At 45.1% G+C, this 21,120-nt stretch overlaps 1 protein-coding gene and 1 long non-coding RNA gene across 11 annotated transcripts in view; one reads left to right on the top strand and one right to left on the bottom strand.

Annotated features, from left to right (window-relative positions):
- The window catches only part of AKAP13 (A-kinase anchoring protein 13), a 316,668-nt gene that overhangs the window by 98,209 nt on the left and 197,339 nt on the right, over positions 1-21,120 (bottom strand). The window lies entirely within an intron of this gene.
- LOC133067755 (uncharacterized) lies at positions 15,231-20,664 on the top strand. The gene is made up of 3 exons (XR_009695394.1): positions 15,231-15,661; positions 16,073-16,578; positions 18,753-20,664. It is a non-coding gene; the product is annotated as an uncharacterized LOC133067755 (long non-coding RNA).

Genomic DNA, 21,120 nt, shown 5'->3' with positions numbered 1-21,120 from the left:
GTCCATGGGGTCGCAAAGAGTCGGACACGACTGAGCGACTTCACTTCAGTTGACAACTAGTGTATATTAAATAGTACTGCTATACTTAAAGGTAGCAGTGGCCAAAAGTCTCCTGATGACACCTATATGGTGAAAAGCTTTAATCTGATTCAATGTTTCGAGTGGTTATGCCTGAGTGATCATAAAAAGACAACTAATATCCACTCTAACTTTTCTATAGGTTCCTGAGTCTTCCTTAATGACTATTAATCAGCTATACCCCAATACAAAATGTCTGTGGTGTTAAAAAATAAAATTAAAACTTAAAAACGAAACCAACACTGGAACATTTTGTTAATTAAACTCCAGACTTTGGATTTCACTCCTTCCATTAATGTTCTTTACTGTTCCAGGATCCAATCCAGGGTCAGCTAGTTCAGTTCAGTTGCTCAGTTGTGTCCTACTCTTTGCGACCCTGTGAACTGCAGCACGCCAGGCCTCCCTGTCCATCACCAACTCCGGGAGCTTACTCAAACTCATGTCCATTGAGTCGGTGATGCCATCCAATCATCTCATCCTCTGTCATCCCCTTCTCCTCCCGCCTTCAATCTTTCCCAGCATCAGAGTCTTTTTCAATGAGTCAGTTCTTCGCATCAGGTGGCCAAAGAACTGAAGTTCCAGCTTCAGCATCAGTCCTTCCAATGAATATTCAGGACTGATTTCCTTTAGAATGGACTGGTTGGATTTCCTTACAGTCCAAGGGTCTCTCAAGAGTCTTCTCCAGCACAACAGTTCAAAAGCATCAATTCTTCAGTGCTCAGCTTTCTTTATAGTTCAATCTCACATCCAACATGACTACTGGAAAAACTATATAGCCTTGTCTAGATGGACCTTTGTTGGCAAAGTAATGTCTCTGCTTTTTAATACGCTGTCTAGGTTGGTCATAGCTTTTCTGCCAAGGAGCAAGCGTCTTAATTTCAGGGCTGCAGTCACCATCTGCAGTAATCTTGGAGTCCCCAAAAATAAAGTGTCTCACTGTTTCAGTTCTAACTGTTGCTTCTTGACCTGCATATAGATTTCTCTGGAGGCACGTCAGGTGGTCTGGTGTTCCCATCTCTTAAAGAATTTTCCACAGTTTGTTGTGATACACACAGTCAAAGGCTTTGGCATAGTCAAGTAAAGCAGAAGTAGATATTTTTCTGGAACTCTTTTGCTTTTTGATGATTCAACAGATATTGGCAATCCAGCATACCACATCACATTTTGTGTGTGTATTTGCACATTTTTGTGTGTAATTTCACATTTTGTGCAATTTTGCATTTTAAGACCTTTATTGAAATATATGACAAGGGTTTGTATAGTCAAAGCTATGGTTTTTCCAGTAATTATGTACAGATGTGAGAGCTGGGCCATAAACAAGGCCAGGCATGAAAGAATTGATGCTTTCCAGTTGTGGTGCTGAAGAAGACTCGAAAGTCCCTTGGACTGCAAGGAGATCAAACCAGTCAATCCTAAAAGAAATAAACCCTGAATACTCATCAGAAGGACTGGTGCTGAAGCTCCAGTACTTTGGCCACCTGATGCAAAGAGTCGACTCACTGGAAAAGACCCTGATGCTGGGAAAGATTGAAGGCAGGAGAAGGGGATGACAGAGGATGAGATCATTGGATAGCATCACTGATTAAATGGACAAGAGTTTGAGCAAGCTCTGGAAGACAGTGAAGGACAGGGAAGTCTGATGTGCTGTTGTCCATGGGGTTGCAGAGTCAGACATGACTTAGCGACTGAACAACAACAAATTGAAACATAATTCATATACTCTAAAACTCACCTATTTAACAATTAAATAGCTTGTTCAATGGTCCAGTGTCTTAATACAGTTGGGAAACCATGGCCACTATCTAATTTTAGAACATTTTCACGGCACAAAAAAGAAAGCTTGCATCCATCAGTAGTCACACACTACCCCAAACCCCTCCCCTCCCAGTTCCAGGCAACCATTAATCTATGTTTTATTTCTATGTATTTGCCTACTCTGGACATCTTGTACAAATGGAATCATACATTTTGATGTCTTTGGTTACTGGCTTCTTGCACTTAACTTTTAAGGTTCAAGGCTGAAAGTTCATCTGTGTCTTAGCATTTATCAGTACTGTACTCTACTGCCAAATAATCCATAACACTGTACAGATATGCCCACATTTTATGTATTTATTCTTCAGCTGATAGACATGTGGGCTGTTTTCACTTTCTGCTGTTATGAATAATCCTGTCATGAATATCCATATACGAGCATAGGACATGTTCCACTTCTTTTGGGTATACACCGAAGGGTGGAACAGCTATGTCACGTGATGACAACTTTACGTTTAATAAAGTCTGAGGGCTTGCCAGGCTTTTCCAGAGTGGCCGTGCCATTTGACATTCCTACCACCAATGTCCGGGTGATCTGACTTCTCCACTCACTCGCCAACACCTGCTACTGCTCTTACCTGTGTTTAGATGTATCCAACTTGACAGGTGTGAATGGTATCTCATGTGAGTATATGAGATACACTTTCAACTTTTCCTTTTTTAAAATATATGTATTTTACCAAAGTACAGTTGACTTACAATGCTTCAGGAGCACAGCAAGGTGATGCAGTTATACACATACACATGTATTATTTTTGAAATTATTTCCCATTATAGCTTATTACAAGATACTGACTGTAGTTCCCTGTGCCATACAGTAAACCTCTGTTGCTGGTTGCACTTTTTAAAATTAGAAATCTAGGGGAGGTGGGAGGGGGGATCGGGATGGGGAATACATGTAACTCCATGGCTGATTCATGTCAATGTATGACAAAACCCACTGCAATGTTGCGAAGTAATTAGCCTCCAACTAATAAAAATAATTGGAAAAAAAAAATTAGAAATCTAGCATTCTATTCCTACTAAGTAGAATCAAAATGTCATAAATTTTTTAGTAGGCAAAAATTCATAAGTTTTCTAAAAATATATATATTATACACATTATTTATATATATGTAAACAGAAGTTTTTCTACTAAGCTTGATAGAGGCATGAGGAAAAAATTTTAAGAGATGGAGAAACTGGAAAACAAACTAAATGAAATCAGAGCACTGAATATGAAATGGAAAAAGTGAAACAGACTAGATGAGAGTAAATAAAACATGATCATGTAGTTCAGCTGGTTTTAAACATGACTGCTCATTAGAAACATACTTCCAACTTTTCACTCTTTTAAAATGGAAACTATTTTTTAATCTATTGATTACTTTCTAGGAAAGGAAGACTCTATGAAGACATAATGCCAAACTCCCTCAGATTCGTTTCCTTCTCTCATTAAATAAAGTACTAAATATCTTCAATGTATCAAAACATTTGTGTCAAGCCTTAAAAGCAGAAGTAGTAAAAGAACTGAGAAGTAGTAAAAGAACTGAGTCCTCAAAGAACTCAGTGGGTGTGAGAGAGATGTGGAAAACTTAAGTAAATAAGTCTTCCACAGCATTCTGCACACATTAGGCCCTGAAATGAGGGTGGACAAAGTGTCCTGTGATCAGGAGAAATGGGAATCAGATCTGAAATGCTTTCTACATTGCTGCCCAGGTCACAAATGTAACACACACAAACACTGGGCCAGATAACAACTCTTCTCTTCCACTTTACACAAGGCATTATTGCACAATATATGTGGGGGAGGAGCCGGAGACTGCCACACTGTACAGGCAGAATAATTCAGAGATTAGAGTTTCACGGAAGTTAAGAAAAGCCGAGGGCTGGAGAGAGAAGGTAGGACCACAGTGTCAACTGCTGCTGAGAAGTTGGAACTGATAAATTTTTAAAAAGAAGTCAATGAATTGGGCAACCGTGAGGTTTATGGTGACTTTGGAAAGAAGAGTTTGAAACAAGACAGGTGATACCAGAATTAAAACTGTAAAACACAGCAGACGAATGGATAAGGAAGCTGTGGTACATATACACCATGGAATATTACTCAGCCATTAAAAAGAATTCATTTGAATCAGTCCTAATGAGATGGATGAAACTGGAGCCCATTATACAGAGTGAAAAGTAAGCCAGCATACTAACACATATATATGGAATTTAGAAAGATGGTAACGATAACCCTATATGCAAAACAGAAAAAGAGACACAGAAGTACAGAACAGACTTTTGAACTCTGTGGGAGAAGGTGAGGGTGGGATGTTTCGAAAGAACAGCATGTATACTATCTATGGTGAAACAGATCACCAGCCCAGGTGGGATGCATGAGACAAGTGCTCGGGCCTGGTGCACTGGGAAGACCCAGAGGAATCGGGTGGAGAGGGAGGTGGGAGGGGGGATCGGGATGGGGAATACGTGTAAATCTATGGCTGATTCATATCAATGTATGACAAAACCCACTGAAATGTTGTGAAGTAATTAGCCTCCAACTAATAAAAAAAAACAAAACAAAACTGTACAACATCTCATTGTATTTCTAAATTGATGGTACTTTCAAGTTTGCAGACTACTGTTGCCTGGATGGGACCTGATGCCTGTCCCACTGGGAGGCACATCGCCATTTTTGAGACGAGGCATCACGGGTGAGGCTAGATTTGGGGATGATAGATTTATGTGCCAACTATATTGTACTGGTAACTGCATCTGCTCAAAAGACCATAAGCTCCTTGAGAAGTGAATCCTATCTTTAAAATGTCCACAGATCTCCCCATGAGTAGAGAGCAGATGCTTAATGAATAATCTTTGAATTTATTATCCTCAATGATTTTTAAGGATAGAACTAAAGGGAGAACCTTTATGATGATCACTCTGCCTCCCTTCACCAGATCCATTAGAAAGTGGGGCGGGCACAGGGGGTGAAGGGACTTGAAGGAGGTAACAGAGCATTTAGAGATGGAGTGAGGACTCATTTTTCCTCACTCCCAGTCCGGTGCTCTTCACCCACCCTTGCAAATTACCTCTTCTTGTTCTTAACGTTTGTCTCAGAATTCAACTGTTTAAACAATTTTTAATAGCAATATGAAACTGAAAAAATCTGGCAAAGGAGCATTTAACATCTCTGGAGATTATTGGCTGGAAAAGAGAGTCACTGCTTAAATTAGACAAAAATATTTAGAAAGTAAAGTATTATAACGAGAAAACTAAAATATGAAACTGGGGGTGCCAATTTTTGGAACATCAAAATGCTGTAACTGAAAGAAATGTTTTCTGTTTGTTTGTCTTGGCTTTGTCTGCTTTCAGGAGCCTGCGTTTTCAGTCACTGACAGTTAATTACCAACAATGTGCTGAGCAGGCTCACCGCTTCCAAGCACTCAAGGAAACCTCAGGAAATCTGACAGCTATGCGGCTCCAGGGAGCTCCTTCTGTGGCATCAGGACTCATTCACAAACATTTCAAACTAAAACCTACACTGAAAAGCAGTATGATTTCAGGTAAATCAGAGGCTTCCTCACCAGGAAAGGGTGAGCAAATCTAGCCCAAGAAGACTTCTTCCTATTGCTAGCTTGTTGATTAAACCACACAGCGGGCCAGTCAGCTTTTGGGGAGTACCATGCCCACTTTCGGCAAGGAACAGTGCCGAGGTGCAGCAGGAGGAAGACGAGTCGTGAGCCTGGTGACAGTTTGCACAACAGGTCCCACAGTTCACAAGTATGAGGCACCTTCGTTCATCTAAAATGTCAAGGATGGACTTCCCTGGTGGCTCAGTGATTAAGAGTCCGCCCCCCAATGGCAGGAGACACGGGTGTGATCCCTGATCCAGGAAGAACCCACATGCCGTAGAGCAACAAAGCCCGTTGGCCAGAACTACTGTGCTCGGGAACCTGGGAGTGGCCGCCAGCGAGCCCATGTGCTGCACGGACCCACGTCCACGTGCCCTAGAGCCCGTGCTCTCCAACGAGAGAAGCCACAGCAGAGAGAAACCTGCAATCAGAGAGGAGCCCCCAACTGAATAAAAGCCTGTGCACCAATGAAGAAGATCCAGCTTGGCCAGAAATAAACACATGAAGTATAAGGCATCAAGGGTTATACCTGCATCCACACCCTAGGACAATGCATATAACCATATGGACCCACGGATTACCAGAGCTCATGAAATAACTCCACAGCCATGGAATACAGACTGCGTAGTACTGATTAGCTTGTGAAACAGAATAAGTACATGAGTACCTGAAACCCAAAGAGGTAAGGGAGTCTCTAGTATAAAGAAAGGTAATTTCTGGCTCAGAGATTTGGGGCAAGCTTAATGAGGCTGGTGGTATAGAAAGTGGGCCCCCCAAGGGGGAAGTGTGCCTAAAAGGGAGATGGTGACACTGGGAATTCCTGCCATGGAGAAAAAGAGGCTGAGCAAGGCCGCCAGGACACTTCAGAGCTGGAGTTCGTGGCCTTTGGTGGCAGAGACTCCGTCAAGGATCTGAGGGAAGCCAGGGACCGCTCTTTCCCAGAAACACGCGTGTGTGCGTCCAGTCAGTGGTTCTGGAGGCGGCTTCACAACTCAGAGTAGAGACTTCTCCTTACAAGTTCTTGAGGAGCACGAAAAGACCAAGGGTGTCCAGGAGTATGACTGAGGAAAGAACGGGGGACACGGCAGCCGTGAATCTAAGCTTTAACCTCCACCAAGGTGAACCCCCGACCCCAGTTACACAAGCAAGGGAGCGAAAAAATCAGTATCATCCTGGGAAAACTGCAGAAAAAACTGCTCCTTTCTATAGGCAAGGAAGGAAGGCAAGCAGGGAACAACCGGGACACAGCCCAGTAAGAGGCGTCTAGGCAGCTCTGGTCCGGAGGTGTGTCCCTGGGCTGGGGACAGGTGGCCCCCGTGGGACACAGAGGAAGCAGCAGGTCAGTGAGCTGCTACAAAGGGCAGAATCCACAGAAATGAGAGAGAGAGAAAAACCCCACACTGAGAAAAAGACGTAGGAAGTCCAGAGGAGACGGTGATGGTGCCTCTCTTTGACGAGGTTGAGTCTGAAGTGTTAAGATGTCTTTCAGATGCTTAAAAGTTACCTATATTGAAAGACTGGAGCTGGTTTCATCTGCTCTTGAGTAAAAGGTGGTGAGAAGAATGTCAAATGGAGTGGGAGCCCAGTGGACATGCCCAGAGAGAAGACACACTGCTGTGGTGCTCGTGTGGGTGACACGCAGCTGCAGGTGAAGAAACCGGGAAGGCTGGCTCTGTGCAGACGGAAACAGCACAGAAGCGAGTGTGCAGTCACAAAATGAAATAAATCAAAACCACAGTGAGATACCACATCATGCCCATCAGGATGGCTGTTATTTAAACCACGCACACACACATACACACCCTCCAAAACAAAACAACCTCCAGAAAATAACCAGTGTTGGTGAGAATACAGAGGACCTGAAACCTGTGTGCACGTAAATTCTTGGGAATGTAAAATGTGGAAAACAGTACAGGGGTTCCTCCAAAACTTAAACAGAATCACCATACAATCCAGCAATTCCACTTCTGGGTACACACCCCGAAGAACTGAAAACAGTACTCATATTTATAAGCCAACACTCACAGCATCACTATTCACAATAGATAAAAGGGGAAAACAACCCAACTGGCCATCAACAGATGAATGGATAAACAAAAGGTAGTCTATACATGCAATGGAGCCTTAAAATAAGGACAGAATTCTGATATTTGCTTCCACATGGATAAACCACAAAGACATTATACTCAGTGAAATAGGCCAGTCATGAAAGGACAAATACTGTGCAATGCCACTTATATAAGATACCTAGGATAGTCAAATTCTGGAGCCAAAAAATAGAACGGTGATTGCCAGGGACTGGGGGCAGGGGGAGATGAAGAGTTACTGTTTACTGAGTACAGAGCTTCAGTTTGCAAAGACAAAGAAGTTCTGGACAGTGGTGATCCAACAGCTGCAGGACAATGTGAACGTACTTGATGCCACTGAACTGTACACTCGTGTGGTGAGTGTTGTTATGTTATGTATCTCCTCACGACAACAAAAACAGAGTGAGTGTGCGGCGGTTCCAGAGAAGCGAGTGTGTTTAGAGAAAAGCGGTCAGGCGGCCCACAGCTGGAGGGAGAGCTGGTGATCCGGGCCAGATGCCACCAGTCGTGGTCAGCGCCATTAGCCAGAGGACAGAGTCTGCAGACAGAGTGTGGAAAGAAGGTCAAAACCAGCATCAGCGTTTCCGACCACACCCTGCACACAGGGACAGCAGCGGCGAGCAGCCCATACTCACGTGTGACCAATACCGCGCTGAGCGTGTGCAAGTAAGCCGCCCAGGAGGCAGAGGCTGATCACAAAACCTTTCCCCCTCCTCCCGCCTGCTTTCAGAAACAGGTTTATCAGCGCGACCAATAAATCACGCCTTCATCTTTGGTCTATTTGTCAACAACTCCACTGTTTCTCACTCACACAGTGAGATAACTTAAAGGCCACACACCCAACGTGGCTCCTCTGGAGCGTTTTCAGAGTGCTTGCTACAGACCAGAGAAAATGCCAGGCCCTGATTATACTCAGGGTAACACATCTCTTCTCATGGTAGTCTCTTTTCCAAAAGGTGACCTCTAAGACCCAGGTTTCTACATTACTGGATGACAGACTGGTTCTCTGTACCACTGACACTCTTCTTAGCCATCTTGAGACTAGGTTTGGCAGGAAATTCTGATGGCCAGCAGAATTAGGAGATGCACTAGAAAGAGACAACAGTGTTGAGATTGCTAATAATTTGAGCTAAGGAGGAAAACAAAGATAATAACTAACAATAATAAGGCCCTTTACCCAGGTGTTGCTCTATGGAATCTTTGAACTAGTAGCAAAATACAAGACTGGCAACTGATTAAATGGGTAGGAGAAGGAGTAGATCAAAATGACTCTGAAATTTTGTTTAGCAAGCAGTTGGAAATGAGGAAAACAGAGACCGTGCCATTAAATATCCACATCTTCTGGGGGAATAAGCCACCCAAAACCACTTTCTGGCTCTGACTCTATTTGCAATTCTTTAGTTAAAAAACAAACTTAGTCCTCTGTCCATGTTGTATCTCCACGGCAATCAGATTGTGGACATTACAGGTACCGAGCATCCAAAGTTCTGGTGAGTTACAGTGCATATGGAACAAGGGATGGGAGAAGTTAATTCAGAAAAAATGTTGACCATCCTGGTAACTTTTCCATGCCTGTCTTGAAGCCTTGGGTTCCTTGGCATGATCTAAACCACACCTAAACTGTGTTCCCATCAGTCTGAAAATAGAGCTGTACATATTTTCAGTGGAGAGGGAACTGCCTTGTTTTTGGCAGTGTTTCTGCTACTGTTTATATTTGAACATCCTAATAAGACAGTTCATGGTTACACCCAGCCTTCCCAGTCACTGCCTGTACTTACTTCCTCTGCAAATGTCTCAGGAGATGTAGCTGGAGTTACAAGGCTGAACAAAAGGAAGCAGAAACCCCACCATCCGGACAGGGCAGCCAACACTTGAGTCAAAAGTCTTTTCAGGGAACCAGACTCTAACTGAGCAGACAGGCAGAGCTGCCTTCAGTCGTCTTTTGCCTCCTAACATCTTTTGTTTAAAGCAGCATGGAAGTGTCTTTGAGCAAGTAAACTTGTTAAAGGATGTGTATTTCCTGGAAGGTGACACTGGGCTTACAGACAAACTACTCCTGCGCGCTCACCAATGAGGCCAGGTGGCCTGCCTGAGCATCACGGAGGGGAGGAGGTCGTCGTCCTCCTTACACACGTCACTCAGTGTCCACAAAACAGGGTTGCAAATGTTTTCACCATCCATCTGCTACTCTGACTTACTAGTTACAAAGTATGCTGTCAGTAAATCGTCAGCAGCAGGAAGAATCCTGTTGTTACTAATAGGCAATATTTTTGCAAGTACCCAAAGTAATAAAACTAGTGAAATGGAAATGGTCCCTGGATTAAAGTCAGTAGCTGAACTAGGATTCTGACTTCTTTGTCTTTGAAGAAGACACTACATTTCCAAAGTGCTTTGTCTTTCTCTTTGAACAGTCTCTTAATGTGATCATGAGTTAGCTACCGAACTGTGTGAAGACAAAGGCTCCTCTCACCAACTTGTATAGGCTTTAGAGGGACTTCCCTGGTAGTCTAGTGGTTAAGAGTCCACCTTCCAATGGAAGGGACTGGGGTTCCATCCCTGGTCAGGGAACTAAGATTCCCACACTCGGAGGGGCAGCTAAGGTGCCAGAGCTACTGAGCCGCCCTGCTGCAAACTACGGAGCCCACTCGCCACAACTACAGAATCCCGCACGCCAATGGGAGCTCTCTTCCTGCAAAGACCCAGTGCAGCCCCCAAACAAAATGACACAAAACTAGGCCTTTGAAAGATGCTGGCTGAAGAAAATGGGCCTGTTGATACCAAAGGGTGTCTGCCAATGATTCAAATTCTTCCTTATCCCACTCTGTGCACACGATTCATAGTTACTAACCATTTACCTACCGTAAGAAGCCAGAAGTCACACAGGCACTGCGGGATACTGTGAGGAGTGACATGTATGTATGTGTGTACTGGGATGGCAGAGCCAAGAATACTATATTAACCTACTTTATTATTAGAAAAAAAAATTCAAGAAGGAGCTAAGACTTCAGCATCTATTGGGTTTGATGATGGGAAGCAACAGCTGATGTGAGGATAAAGACTGGTGTACCCAGCCTTGGGAAAAATCCCAAGGGAAGGCTTTGATGCAGAAGAGCTCCCATGAAAGTCACTGAACAGAACTGACAAAGGGAATGGGTCAGAATGCAGAGTAAGTCTCAGAAAGGAGGGGCATATAACAGAGGATAAGATTTTCAAGTTAATTCACAGTGAATTATTTGGATGCCAGTGGGAAGGAATGGAGTTGTAAATGTTATGATACCAGAAGGACAGGGTCATGGTCCAAATCTTGTGATGACTGTCACAACTCACTCATCTCTCTGTTCTTTACCCCAAACATCCCAGCACATTAAGCACAGCTGGCACACCATGATGCTTTATGAATCCATGCTTACAAATCTTAACAGATTAACTCATTCAACAAACAAAACTTATTGAGCATTTAACATGAATTAGGGACACTGTTTTGAGTGCTTAGACATAATGAATAGACAAAAAAAACTTACAAACTCCTTGGTATTTAAAAAAAAAAAATAATCTTCCACTGGAACATAGTACATGGCCACTTGGGAACTCAAGTAGCACATACATCCATTATAATATATTTTTAAAAACACTGATTTAAAAAAACTGAAATTCAAAATGGAAGATAAGTGAGGAGGCCACTTCTGAATGAATTAAAAAAAGAAAAAAGTTGTGGGGGAAAGGCTGCTAAAAATGGTGGGTTCACATCTGAATTCAAAGTGCTATAGAAGGAATCCCCACACCGGGAAAGAAGTGAATGAGATCAACTTTTCATACTGAAAAAGTCATAGCAGTTAAAACTTTTAAAGATACATATAGATACAGATACACACATTCATGAAATAAAAGTGTTGGCCAACTCAAAGAAGAAGTCTAGGGGACTAAGAAAGAACATGAGCTTTGAAAAGAATTACGTCTGGGTTGTATCCTATTACCTAGGATGAACTGTGAGAAAATTACCAACTATCCAAAAATGTTTTTCCCCATAAGATGAAACGAATACTAGGGATGTAAAGATTTAGTGCCTGCCCGCTGGAGACCACAGAGCCATTCCATCACACCTGGCCTACCATAATGGCAGCCTAAGAGACTCCCACGTGCCAGAATGATCTTTTGAAAACGTAAGCTGAGAAGTAAGATACCCCAGCAAAGCAGACCCCTCACGATGGGTCGAGGCCTAGCTCTTCCAGGCCCGGCCTGACCAGTGCTCTCGCATCACCACGGCCTTCCCCATCCCTCCCCGCCCCAGGGTCTCTGCCAATCCTTCCTAGAACGCCTTCCCTAGGGGCAGCGCTGGCGTCTTCTAATTCTCGGGAGACCAGTTTTTTAAATGTCAGAACCTCAGAATGATCTACCTGAAATGACTTCCTATCACTTCTTATAGTGCACACTGTTTATTTCTATCAAGTCACTTACAGTAACGTGTACTTTCTGTTTGTCTGTTGCCTGTCTTTAAGCAATACAGGAACTTTGGAGACCCAGTGCCCCTTGGACAGAGCACCACGCCTGACACTGAACAAGTCATTAATACTGTTTTCATGTAGATCTCCCAGTGACGTGACCTTCTCTGTCTTCAAAGCAAAGAATCAGCACCAAAGTTGCCCACCTCATCTTCCTTATTTGTAATAAATGCCTGCTTTCTGAGAAGTGAAGTTTCTTCTACTGAAACTCTGGTTATGTAAAGGCAGTATGGTGCAAAAAAAAGAAAAGAAAAGAAAAAAGAATACAAATACAGGCACATCCAAAAAACAGAGAGAGCAAGAGAAAGAAAACTAACTATGTCCTTTATGTGCTGTGGCCTTGTGGGGGAAAAAAAAAAAAACAAAAACACATCACATCACTCAAGTCTTTCACGTTCCTCAGCCGGGCTCAGGAGATGCCTCAAACTCTTCCTAAGAAAAGGAGTCCGGGGTAGGGGTGTGGGGACCACTGCTGCCTGACCAATCGACTCAAATGAACGTATATAAAAGTGTTCTGTTAAAACCGTAAAACAGCATCTACGAAGGCAGTAAGCCTGTGCTGAGTTAGCTCCGCTACTAAGGGCTTTCATGCCCTGTGAGAGTGGAGAGTATTACGTATTTCAGCACGGTTTTAAATGTACCACATTCCTGTGATACTGAGATTTTCTATCCTCCCTCCCCTCTTTCCTTTCTTTCCCCAGACAGGGAACATCATAAAGCATGCAAAGTGCTCAGTCATGTCCGACTCTGTGTGACCATTAGACTGTAGCCTGCCAGGCTCCTCTGTCCATGGGATTCTCCATGCAAGAATACTTGAGTGGGTTACGATCTCCTCCTCCAGAGGATCTTCCCAACACAGGGATCGAACACTCGTCTTTCACGTCTCCTACACTGGCAGGTGGTTCTTCACCACTAGCGCCACCTGGGAAGCCCGACATCATAAAGAGTCAAGCACGTATAGGTCCTGACAGCTATACTCTTCCAGACAAAGGAGGACAAAAACAAACAAACATCACTGTGATTTCACAGCGGAGCTCACATTTCAGAGAAATAAGATGAATAAGATCTTGGATCAAGTTCAAAATGCCAGGTTGCCCACTGCTCTGAGCCTCGCCCTGGCAAGTCAGAGCGCCAGCTGATGGAGGCTATGGAGAGACAGACAGCGGTTCTCTACAGTCACAACCCCGCCACCCAGCCAGTTCACTGGCATCTGTGTCTAGCTTTCTGAGCCATGCTTGGCCTCAATGGATCAGTGGAAAAAATGAGGGAGTCTCAAGTAATAAACTGAACTGATCAATCAATGCAAGAGCTCCCCTACCTCCTGGACCGGGTCAATACATTCCCACTGTGCCTGCATGCCCCCGGCTCCACACCCTCGTCAGCTCAGGTACTGAGCTTCTCTGGCAACTCTGAAGCACTTGGCTGGCTTCCAGTTTCCCCTGCCTTTGCCAGAAGATGGCTAAACTTCCAAAAAGTGCTCCCAGAGTCATCCAACATTCCCAGACTCCCACCTTATGGCTGGAGGAGTTCTTACTAATTTTAGACCCAAGGATGCCTTCTGTGAGCAATTAGCTGTCCAGAGGCCCCGCCCCCATCCTGCCAGAGACAGCCAGCATCACTAACCGGAGAAAACAAACACAGCAATTAACAGACAGAGGCGAGACCTGTAAAGCAGTCAAACCAAGCCAAAATGGCCACTGTGCCACCTTGATAAACAGACTGAGTGGAGATCTTTCCAAAGGAAATAAGTACTGTCTTTCCCCCAAGAGTTGTGAGTACAGACAGCAGAAACAGCCGAGAGAAAAAAAAAAAAAAAAGAGTCAGGCAAAGACAGACTAGGAGACAGAGGCAGAAGGGGAGAGACTGACAGATAATGATGCCTCTACAGAGGGGGCCCCGGGGCGGGAACGATGGGGGCAGAGGGACACAGACCTCTCTGGGAAAGAGCAGCGGATGGTGAACTTCTCCACTTGTGATTTACAAGAGTAGGAGGTCCTCTTGGGCAGAAGAATCCATTTTAAAGCAAGTAAAATGACGCTGAAACCTAAGTGACTTGATGATTCTTAAATCTCCATTGTTTCTGGTCAGATATTCTGCTAGGAGCCTTAAGATCACCAACCCAACTCCACAATCCCCAGTGTAGACGTACACACATATACACCTCTCAGCTTTTCTCCCAATACAGGGTGGCCAGGGACCCAGCTGTTGGATACAGAGCCAGAAAGAGGCTGCGGCGAGGCCCCTTACCTTCAGCAGTACCACGTCCACGGTCCTGTCCACCTTGGAGATGTCGCACAGGCTGTAGCGCCTCTTGTGCCGTTCATACATTTTGTCCAAACGCAGAAGAGAGGACACGAGATGCAGGAGGGACCCACTGTAACCTGGGGTGGGGGTCAGGGTGCGCCTGCAAGCCCCCAGGTCTGAACCTCTCGCGGGGAGCTGGCCGGGGTTTCTGCCGTCTGGACTCCTCTATGAAGAAAACCTCGAGGGGGTCAAACCACACAGAAGCCCAAGTCCCTCATGGGATGGAGAACTTCCTGGCAGTGCCTGAGCCCCGGGGTGATGCACGCACAACTCGCAGTATCCACAGTAAATGCCCCTTGATGCTATACTTTAGTCAGATCTCGACGGAGAGAGAAGCACAGACTGTTTCCATCACGGGCGATAACTCCAGGAGAAAAATGAAGGCTTAACGGGCTATGCATGCCGGCCGACGCACGTGGCGGGGAACAGCCCAGAACAGGCAAGGAAAAATCCAGTATGTACCTTGTTGGGAAAAGACAAGCAGAGGAGAAGAGAAGACAGCTCTACTTCGCAGGGATGGCGGGACAAAATTTTCTCATGAACACCTCTTCTTGCTTAAAAACACAAAAGCAAGGAAAAGCAGTATTTCCTTCACAGCAAAAAAAAAAAAAAAAAAAGCAAGCAGGCAGGCTGAAATTCTGAGATTCTGTTCAGAGAAAGAGTCTCTAGTCAGCCTCTTGCCCGCCAGGCAGTAGGGCTTGGTTCTGATTTCAGTTGAAAAGATCTAATGACAGCGGAGTGAAAGCAGGAAGGAAAAAAAAAGACCACTCCTCCCCCGTGCTCCCTCCCTTTTGGGGCGCGGGCCCCTCTTCCCTCCCTCCCTCCCTCCCTCAGGAACGTCACTGCTGGCCCTTTCCTCAGCACCAGCAACCTCCGAGGCTTGAAAACCTAAAGGCGGTGCTGGGAACATGATTCATCCCCAGACGAAGAGGAGAAAAACAAGGCTTCCTTTTCCCGCCGGCTTCCTCCTCCTCCTCCTCTCACGCTGCTTCCCATGAAAAAGGCTCTGTGGGGCACCCCAGACGCGCCCCGGGCTGAGGTCGGGGCGGCGTGGGGACAGGGCGGGGGGCTGCCATCCTGCACACCGCAGGCGAGCGCCACAAGCGTCTCGGTCCCACAAAGTCAGGGACGCGGCCACTACCCCGGGCGCGCGCTGCAGCGCCCTGCCAGATGCAAACCAGTGATTTAACGTGAGAAAAATGCTAGCCTGAGACTTCCGGGGACAAGTCTCAGGATCCACAAGGGCTTACGGAAGTGGCAGGCAAGGCTTAGAGATCAAGAGGTCAGTTAGGTTTTTCTCTCTTTATGTTTTTGCGGAGAGGGAGGGAGTGATGAGGAGTGGGCAGGGAGGAGCAGTGCTTTGAAGACGCCTGAAGAGGAGAGGAGGAGAAGGAATCGGTGTCAGCCGCACTGCGTGGGACCAAGAGGAGCCCCTGGCGGGGACTTCTCCCGCTCCCGTGACTGAGCCCGCGTGGGGCTCCATCGCTCCACAAGCCCGCTCTCTTGCCACCCGGGAGCTCTCCCGCCCCACCCTAGCCATCATCGTCAGGGGCAGACCCGCTCCAGAATTCGTCTTCTCGCTGGTGTCAGAAACAATTTGGGGGGGAAAGAAGAGAAAGAACTGAGGACGACACAGGGGGTGGGGTGGGGGGAGAGTGGAGATGGAAAAACTGAAAGGATGTTCTCCTTCCAGGAGCGTCAGGCTGCGGACGTTCCCCTCAAGGGGCCACAGGAGGAGTCCTTGGCTTGGCCTTGCCAGTGTGGGTGAGGGGGGTCCAACGCCACAAGCCAGAGGAGAAGAGATTTAATACTGAAGTTTCCATCAGTGTCACCAAGAGAGCTGATGGGGAGGCTTTCCAGGAGCAATAAAAGAGGCAGAGATGGGCCGGTGAGTCACCATGTCCTCTGGCCAGGCCGTCAAGTGGCTGACCAGCTCAGAGGAGAGTGAGGCAGCGAACCCCACTAGGACGCACCTCCCTGCTCCCCCGGACACGCGGCAGCTGTGGCTCAGCCAGCTCAAAGCCTCCAGCCCGTCCGTCCCGGTTTCATCCGCGGGGTGGGGTGGACCGGCCCTCCCCTTCCCCATACGCCCACAGCGAGCATCGCACTGTGACGCTACCAACGCGGACACTGAACCAGATGTTGCTTTTCATGAGAGTGACGATGGAAAACAGACGATTGGAGAGAGAGTATAAAGCGGTAAATAAAATTCTAACTCAGGCTTACCCAAAGGGTGGGAACCTGGCCGGCGACTTACGACGACTTTGAAAACTATGTGGTCTAGGACACGAATGGAAAGATCCTTTAGGTTTTGGTGCAGGGAAAAATGGATGGTTTATTATCTTTTCTGTATGAACTTTCACCAAGCTGTCACTCAGAACTCTCCCTCCTCCCCCACAGAAAGACAGAGCCGCCTCCCCTCTGTCCTCAACATGGTTTATTCCCCACTGCCGCTCCCTTCTGTTTTAATTAGAATCAAATGTTTCCTGCTTCCAAGGTTCCCAGGCTTCTCCCTAGGGATCATAGATGCTTTAATCACCATACAGCCTTTCTATTCCCAGTCTTGTCTAACTACTGACTTCAATTCAGATAATCTACACTGATTGAACAGATACTCCACATTCGGCGTTATCTGCACTTAAACTGCCTTGCAACAAAGGCAAACAAAAGAAACAAAAAAACAAAATCTCTGTCTTCGAGAAGTTTAAAAGAAATGTTTCACAGTAATACAACTGTCTGAAATGGCCCAGGTTATGGTTTTGAGACAGTTTTTTGAATTTCTGCTGAGATGCTGGCTTTGCGCTGCAGGCTGGAAATTGAGACTTCCTAGTTGTTCGGTACACATAAACATGTTAAGAGGATTTGGAACTGTAATTGCGTGTTCTGTTCCTTCTTGGAGAACAAATCCTCTGGGTAGGGAACACATGCCCTGGGTGGGGAACATGAGTCTGCTTTGCTGTCCCTCTGGATCTGTTCGATACTCGCCACAGAAGACAAAGTCTGTGGTCCTGCGCTTTCGCTGTTGATCTGACAATTCCAAGTTTTTATCAAAAACATCTGGAACTGCTGAGCAGTTATTCTGTTAGGATTTTGAAACTCAGAAACCAATCATTTTATATCCAAACCAAAGCTGAGACCTATGAAGCTTCGTTTTGAGGATATGTCTCTTTTCCTTTAATTTTGGGAACTTAAAGAGTAAAATATGTTTATTATTTACAACCTCTTTTCACAAGAGTAATTATTCACAAGATTACTTACATCTCCCTTCTCTCTGTGCCCTCCACTCCACATTCCAGCCACAACAAGGAGGCCTCAGTTCAGTTCAGTCGCTCAGTGGTGTCCGACTCTTTGTGGCCACATGGACTGCAGCACACCAGGCTTCCCTGTCCATCAACAACTTCTGGATCTTACTCAAACTCAAACAAAGAGGCCTACATTCTTCAATACAAGCAACCAGTGCTAAAAGTCTGTTCATACCACAGGCCTGATGTATCTTATTAAAGATTCCAGAAAATAAAGTATAAAAATATTTTTTTGAATTTTATTTTAACTACAGCGTTTCTGTTCATGAGTTAAATTTTCCCTCAATATTTATCTAACACCTTATCCAAATTATTTAAGCGTTCTTATGGGTCAGTGCTATTTGGGTGCTTTTTAGTGAGGGCAGAACCCTACCTGAAGCCCTATAGCAAAGTTTCTGAGACAGGACACCATCTAGTGGGTGTACTGAAGACCCAAACAGAACACAAAGGCCAGTGAGCACTGTGGTCCGAGGGTGGGGTGTCTACTGCCACTGAAACATTTGTTTTGTAACCTCAAAGTCTGAACATACAGCAGTAGCATGTCACTGGCTCGAAGACACACCAATGATCAATTTCGTCTCTGCAAGGAGCAGAAGGTGAAAATCAAACGTTCTTTCCATCCCTAGGTTTGTCACATCTCACTGAGCACCCTGGGATAATCAGACTGACTCTTGGGTTTCCAGAACTGGGGAGTGAGAAGGGCTGGACACTGTGTCATATCTGAAGTTCCTTTTTGGTCTGATATGGTCAGCCTGAGACTAACAAATCTTTATCACTTGCCATATAACTCATAGGATGTGGGTGCAGTGGAGAAAGAAAAAGGAATTGAGAAGTTCTCTCAAAACCTGTTGTAGAAAACATATAGTGTATTCTTGCATAATTATATTTTCCACCTCCACTTTTCACATGAAATGAAAAGGAAGGAAACGACTAGCAGAGTCATCAATTTTCACTAATCTATGATTTCATTAAGTTAAAAACAGTCATCAAGAGCTACAAACTTGTTGGTGGCAAAATTTACTAAAATCCAGATAAAATATTTATACTGGTTTTTTTTTTTATTATCAACAGCCTCCACTTGAGCAACTCGTCTGTTGAAACTAAATCTGCTTCATTTAAAATACCTGAGCATTTGAGGGAAGACGAGAAGGATTCACAGCAACTGCACTGCGCCCACAGAGGATTTCCTTTTCCATTTCAGTTTAGGTGTTTGATCAGGTGCTGCTGACCCAGGAGAGTGAGGCCCGAGGCCCCCTCCCCGGCGTTTCTTCCACGCCCGGCTCTGGAGGCTGCAGGGAGGTTCAAAGAGTAAAGGGGAATGGAAGACCTAGAGGGCAGCCACCAGCCGACCAGCAGTTCCACTGGCAGTACCTCTGCTTTAGTCCTTTCTCGCCTTTCCCAAGAAGAAACCTGAACGCTAGCCAGCTGATGGCAGTGGCAAGAAGCAATTAAGATGGAAGAGAGTAAGACAGAGCTTTAAAAACATCCCTTCACCAACCTGTGCGCCTCACAGGAAACAGGTCTCAGGGAACAGGCACACAAATGTTAAATTTTAGTAAAATTACCAGCCGCTTGATGATAGAAAAGGAAGGAGGGAAGAAAGGCAGACAGCCAGATCAGATTTCATCTGGAAAAGTGGTGATAGGATAATGTAACCTCTAGGACAGGTCTTCTGGGGGCAAGATTTATTCATAACATTTACTGAGTGCTTCCTGTAGGCCAGGTGCACCCACATGTACCATTTCGTTTATTCTTCATAAAAAGCTAAAGTGTGAAATGTCTCTGTCCACTTTACAGATGCAGAAAAGTACCATGGAGCTTTAGTCGGTTTATCAGGTCACCTGGGCTTCCCTGGTGCCTCAGTAGTAAAAAATCCACCTGCCAATGCAGGAGACGCAGGTTTGATCCCTGGGTCAGGAAGATCCTCTGGAGAAGGAAATGGCAACCCACTCTAGTATTCTTGCCTGGAGCATCAATCTCAGGGACAGAGGAGCCTGGTGAACTAAAGTCCATGGGGTCGCAAAGAGTGGGACACAACTTAGCAACTAAACAACAACGAGGTCACACAACTAATGAGTCTGCATTAAATCCAATTTGAGAAATCTTTCTTTCTATATGCATCTTATTTTGTCTTGAGTAATCCCCTAAACTGGAAGAAAGAACTCTCAGCGAGAAAACATAAGTCAAAATTTCAGGAAACAAAACTAGAACTCACTTCTCGTCTCTTATCACTGGCATTCTTTTTTTTAATCATTGGCATTCTTACATCTGATTTTATAGAAACGAAAAAGGACAGAAAAAGACTATTTTTTCAATAAAAATGACAAATGGTTTCTAATTTTATAAAGTACTGGTAGAAAAAGTGTGTTATTACACTAAATGCACTCAACTTCTTTGCCATCATTTTAATACTTGACATTTAGTTTTTTTTAATAGCTTCTCACTATGTTATTGTCACAAAAATCAGAACTCACACATCCAATACAGAGACGAAGAGTCTTACTGACAACTGGTCTCCAGGTCTCCTTCAGAATGAGCGGCGGTACTGTTGTCAGTTTTCCTCTTGGGAACAAGCGTTAGTTACTTCTTACGGCAGCTTTTCAACGAGCATCTGAAGATACTCATCATGGCTCACCACCCTCCTCAGAGCTTCTCCTCTGGCTCGTGGTTCCCACAGCTGTTCCCCGTGCCACGGGTACCCGACTGAGGGCCCTTCAGTTAGTGAGTGTCCCTCACGTGATGTGAACACCAAGACAAAAACCCTCTGGTGCTGAGGACACCGGGACGACTGGGATCAAACTGCCTTTCTTCTCAACACACACGCCACACTGCTGGACGGATACCAGCTTGTGGTCGAGTCAGTCACTTCCCACACCTCTCTGCTGGACGTATCAAAACAGGTCTCTTTCATACTATGATCACGTGATTTTACTGTAAACCCTACTTTACATATTTTCCTCTTTAAAGTGTACTAGGTATTTTGTAAACATTTAATTTTTTTAGAATTTTCAAAGTGTCCCAAAGAATGCGGAGTTAAAATATATCAGTGTTGTAAAAACCTAGACTGCTACGGATGTCAAAAATGGCAAGTTTAGTATCAAAAACCAGTTAAACAACCCAGAAATTTTACATGGAAGAATACTGTTGTGATTGCTACAACGTCTCACGAGTCACTGTCCTGAATCTTCAACAAGCTTTTTGAAATGAGTTCAATCATGAGGCAAATATTCACTGAAGACCTAGGTCTGGTGCCGAGAATATAATAGAGAGAACCAGATGGACATTAAATAGTAAAAACAATGTGTGTGAGAAATGCCCGAACAGAGGACTCCCAGGCTACCACAAGCTCACCTGCCTTCCGATGGAACTTGAGCGGCTGTGCCTGGGACTCGGGAGAGCGGCTAGGATGGGCACAATGATGACGGAAATCAACACAGAG

Source organism: Dama dama, chromosome 13 (assembly GCF_033118175.1).
Source record: "Dama dama isolate Ldn47 chromosome 13, ASM3311817v1, whole genome shotgun sequence".
Taxonomy (NCBI): Eukaryota; Metazoa; Chordata; class Mammalia; order Artiodactyla; family Cervidae; genus Dama; species Dama dama.
Note: the sequence above shows the minus strand (reverse complement) of the source record. Positions and strands in the feature narration are given on the sequence as shown.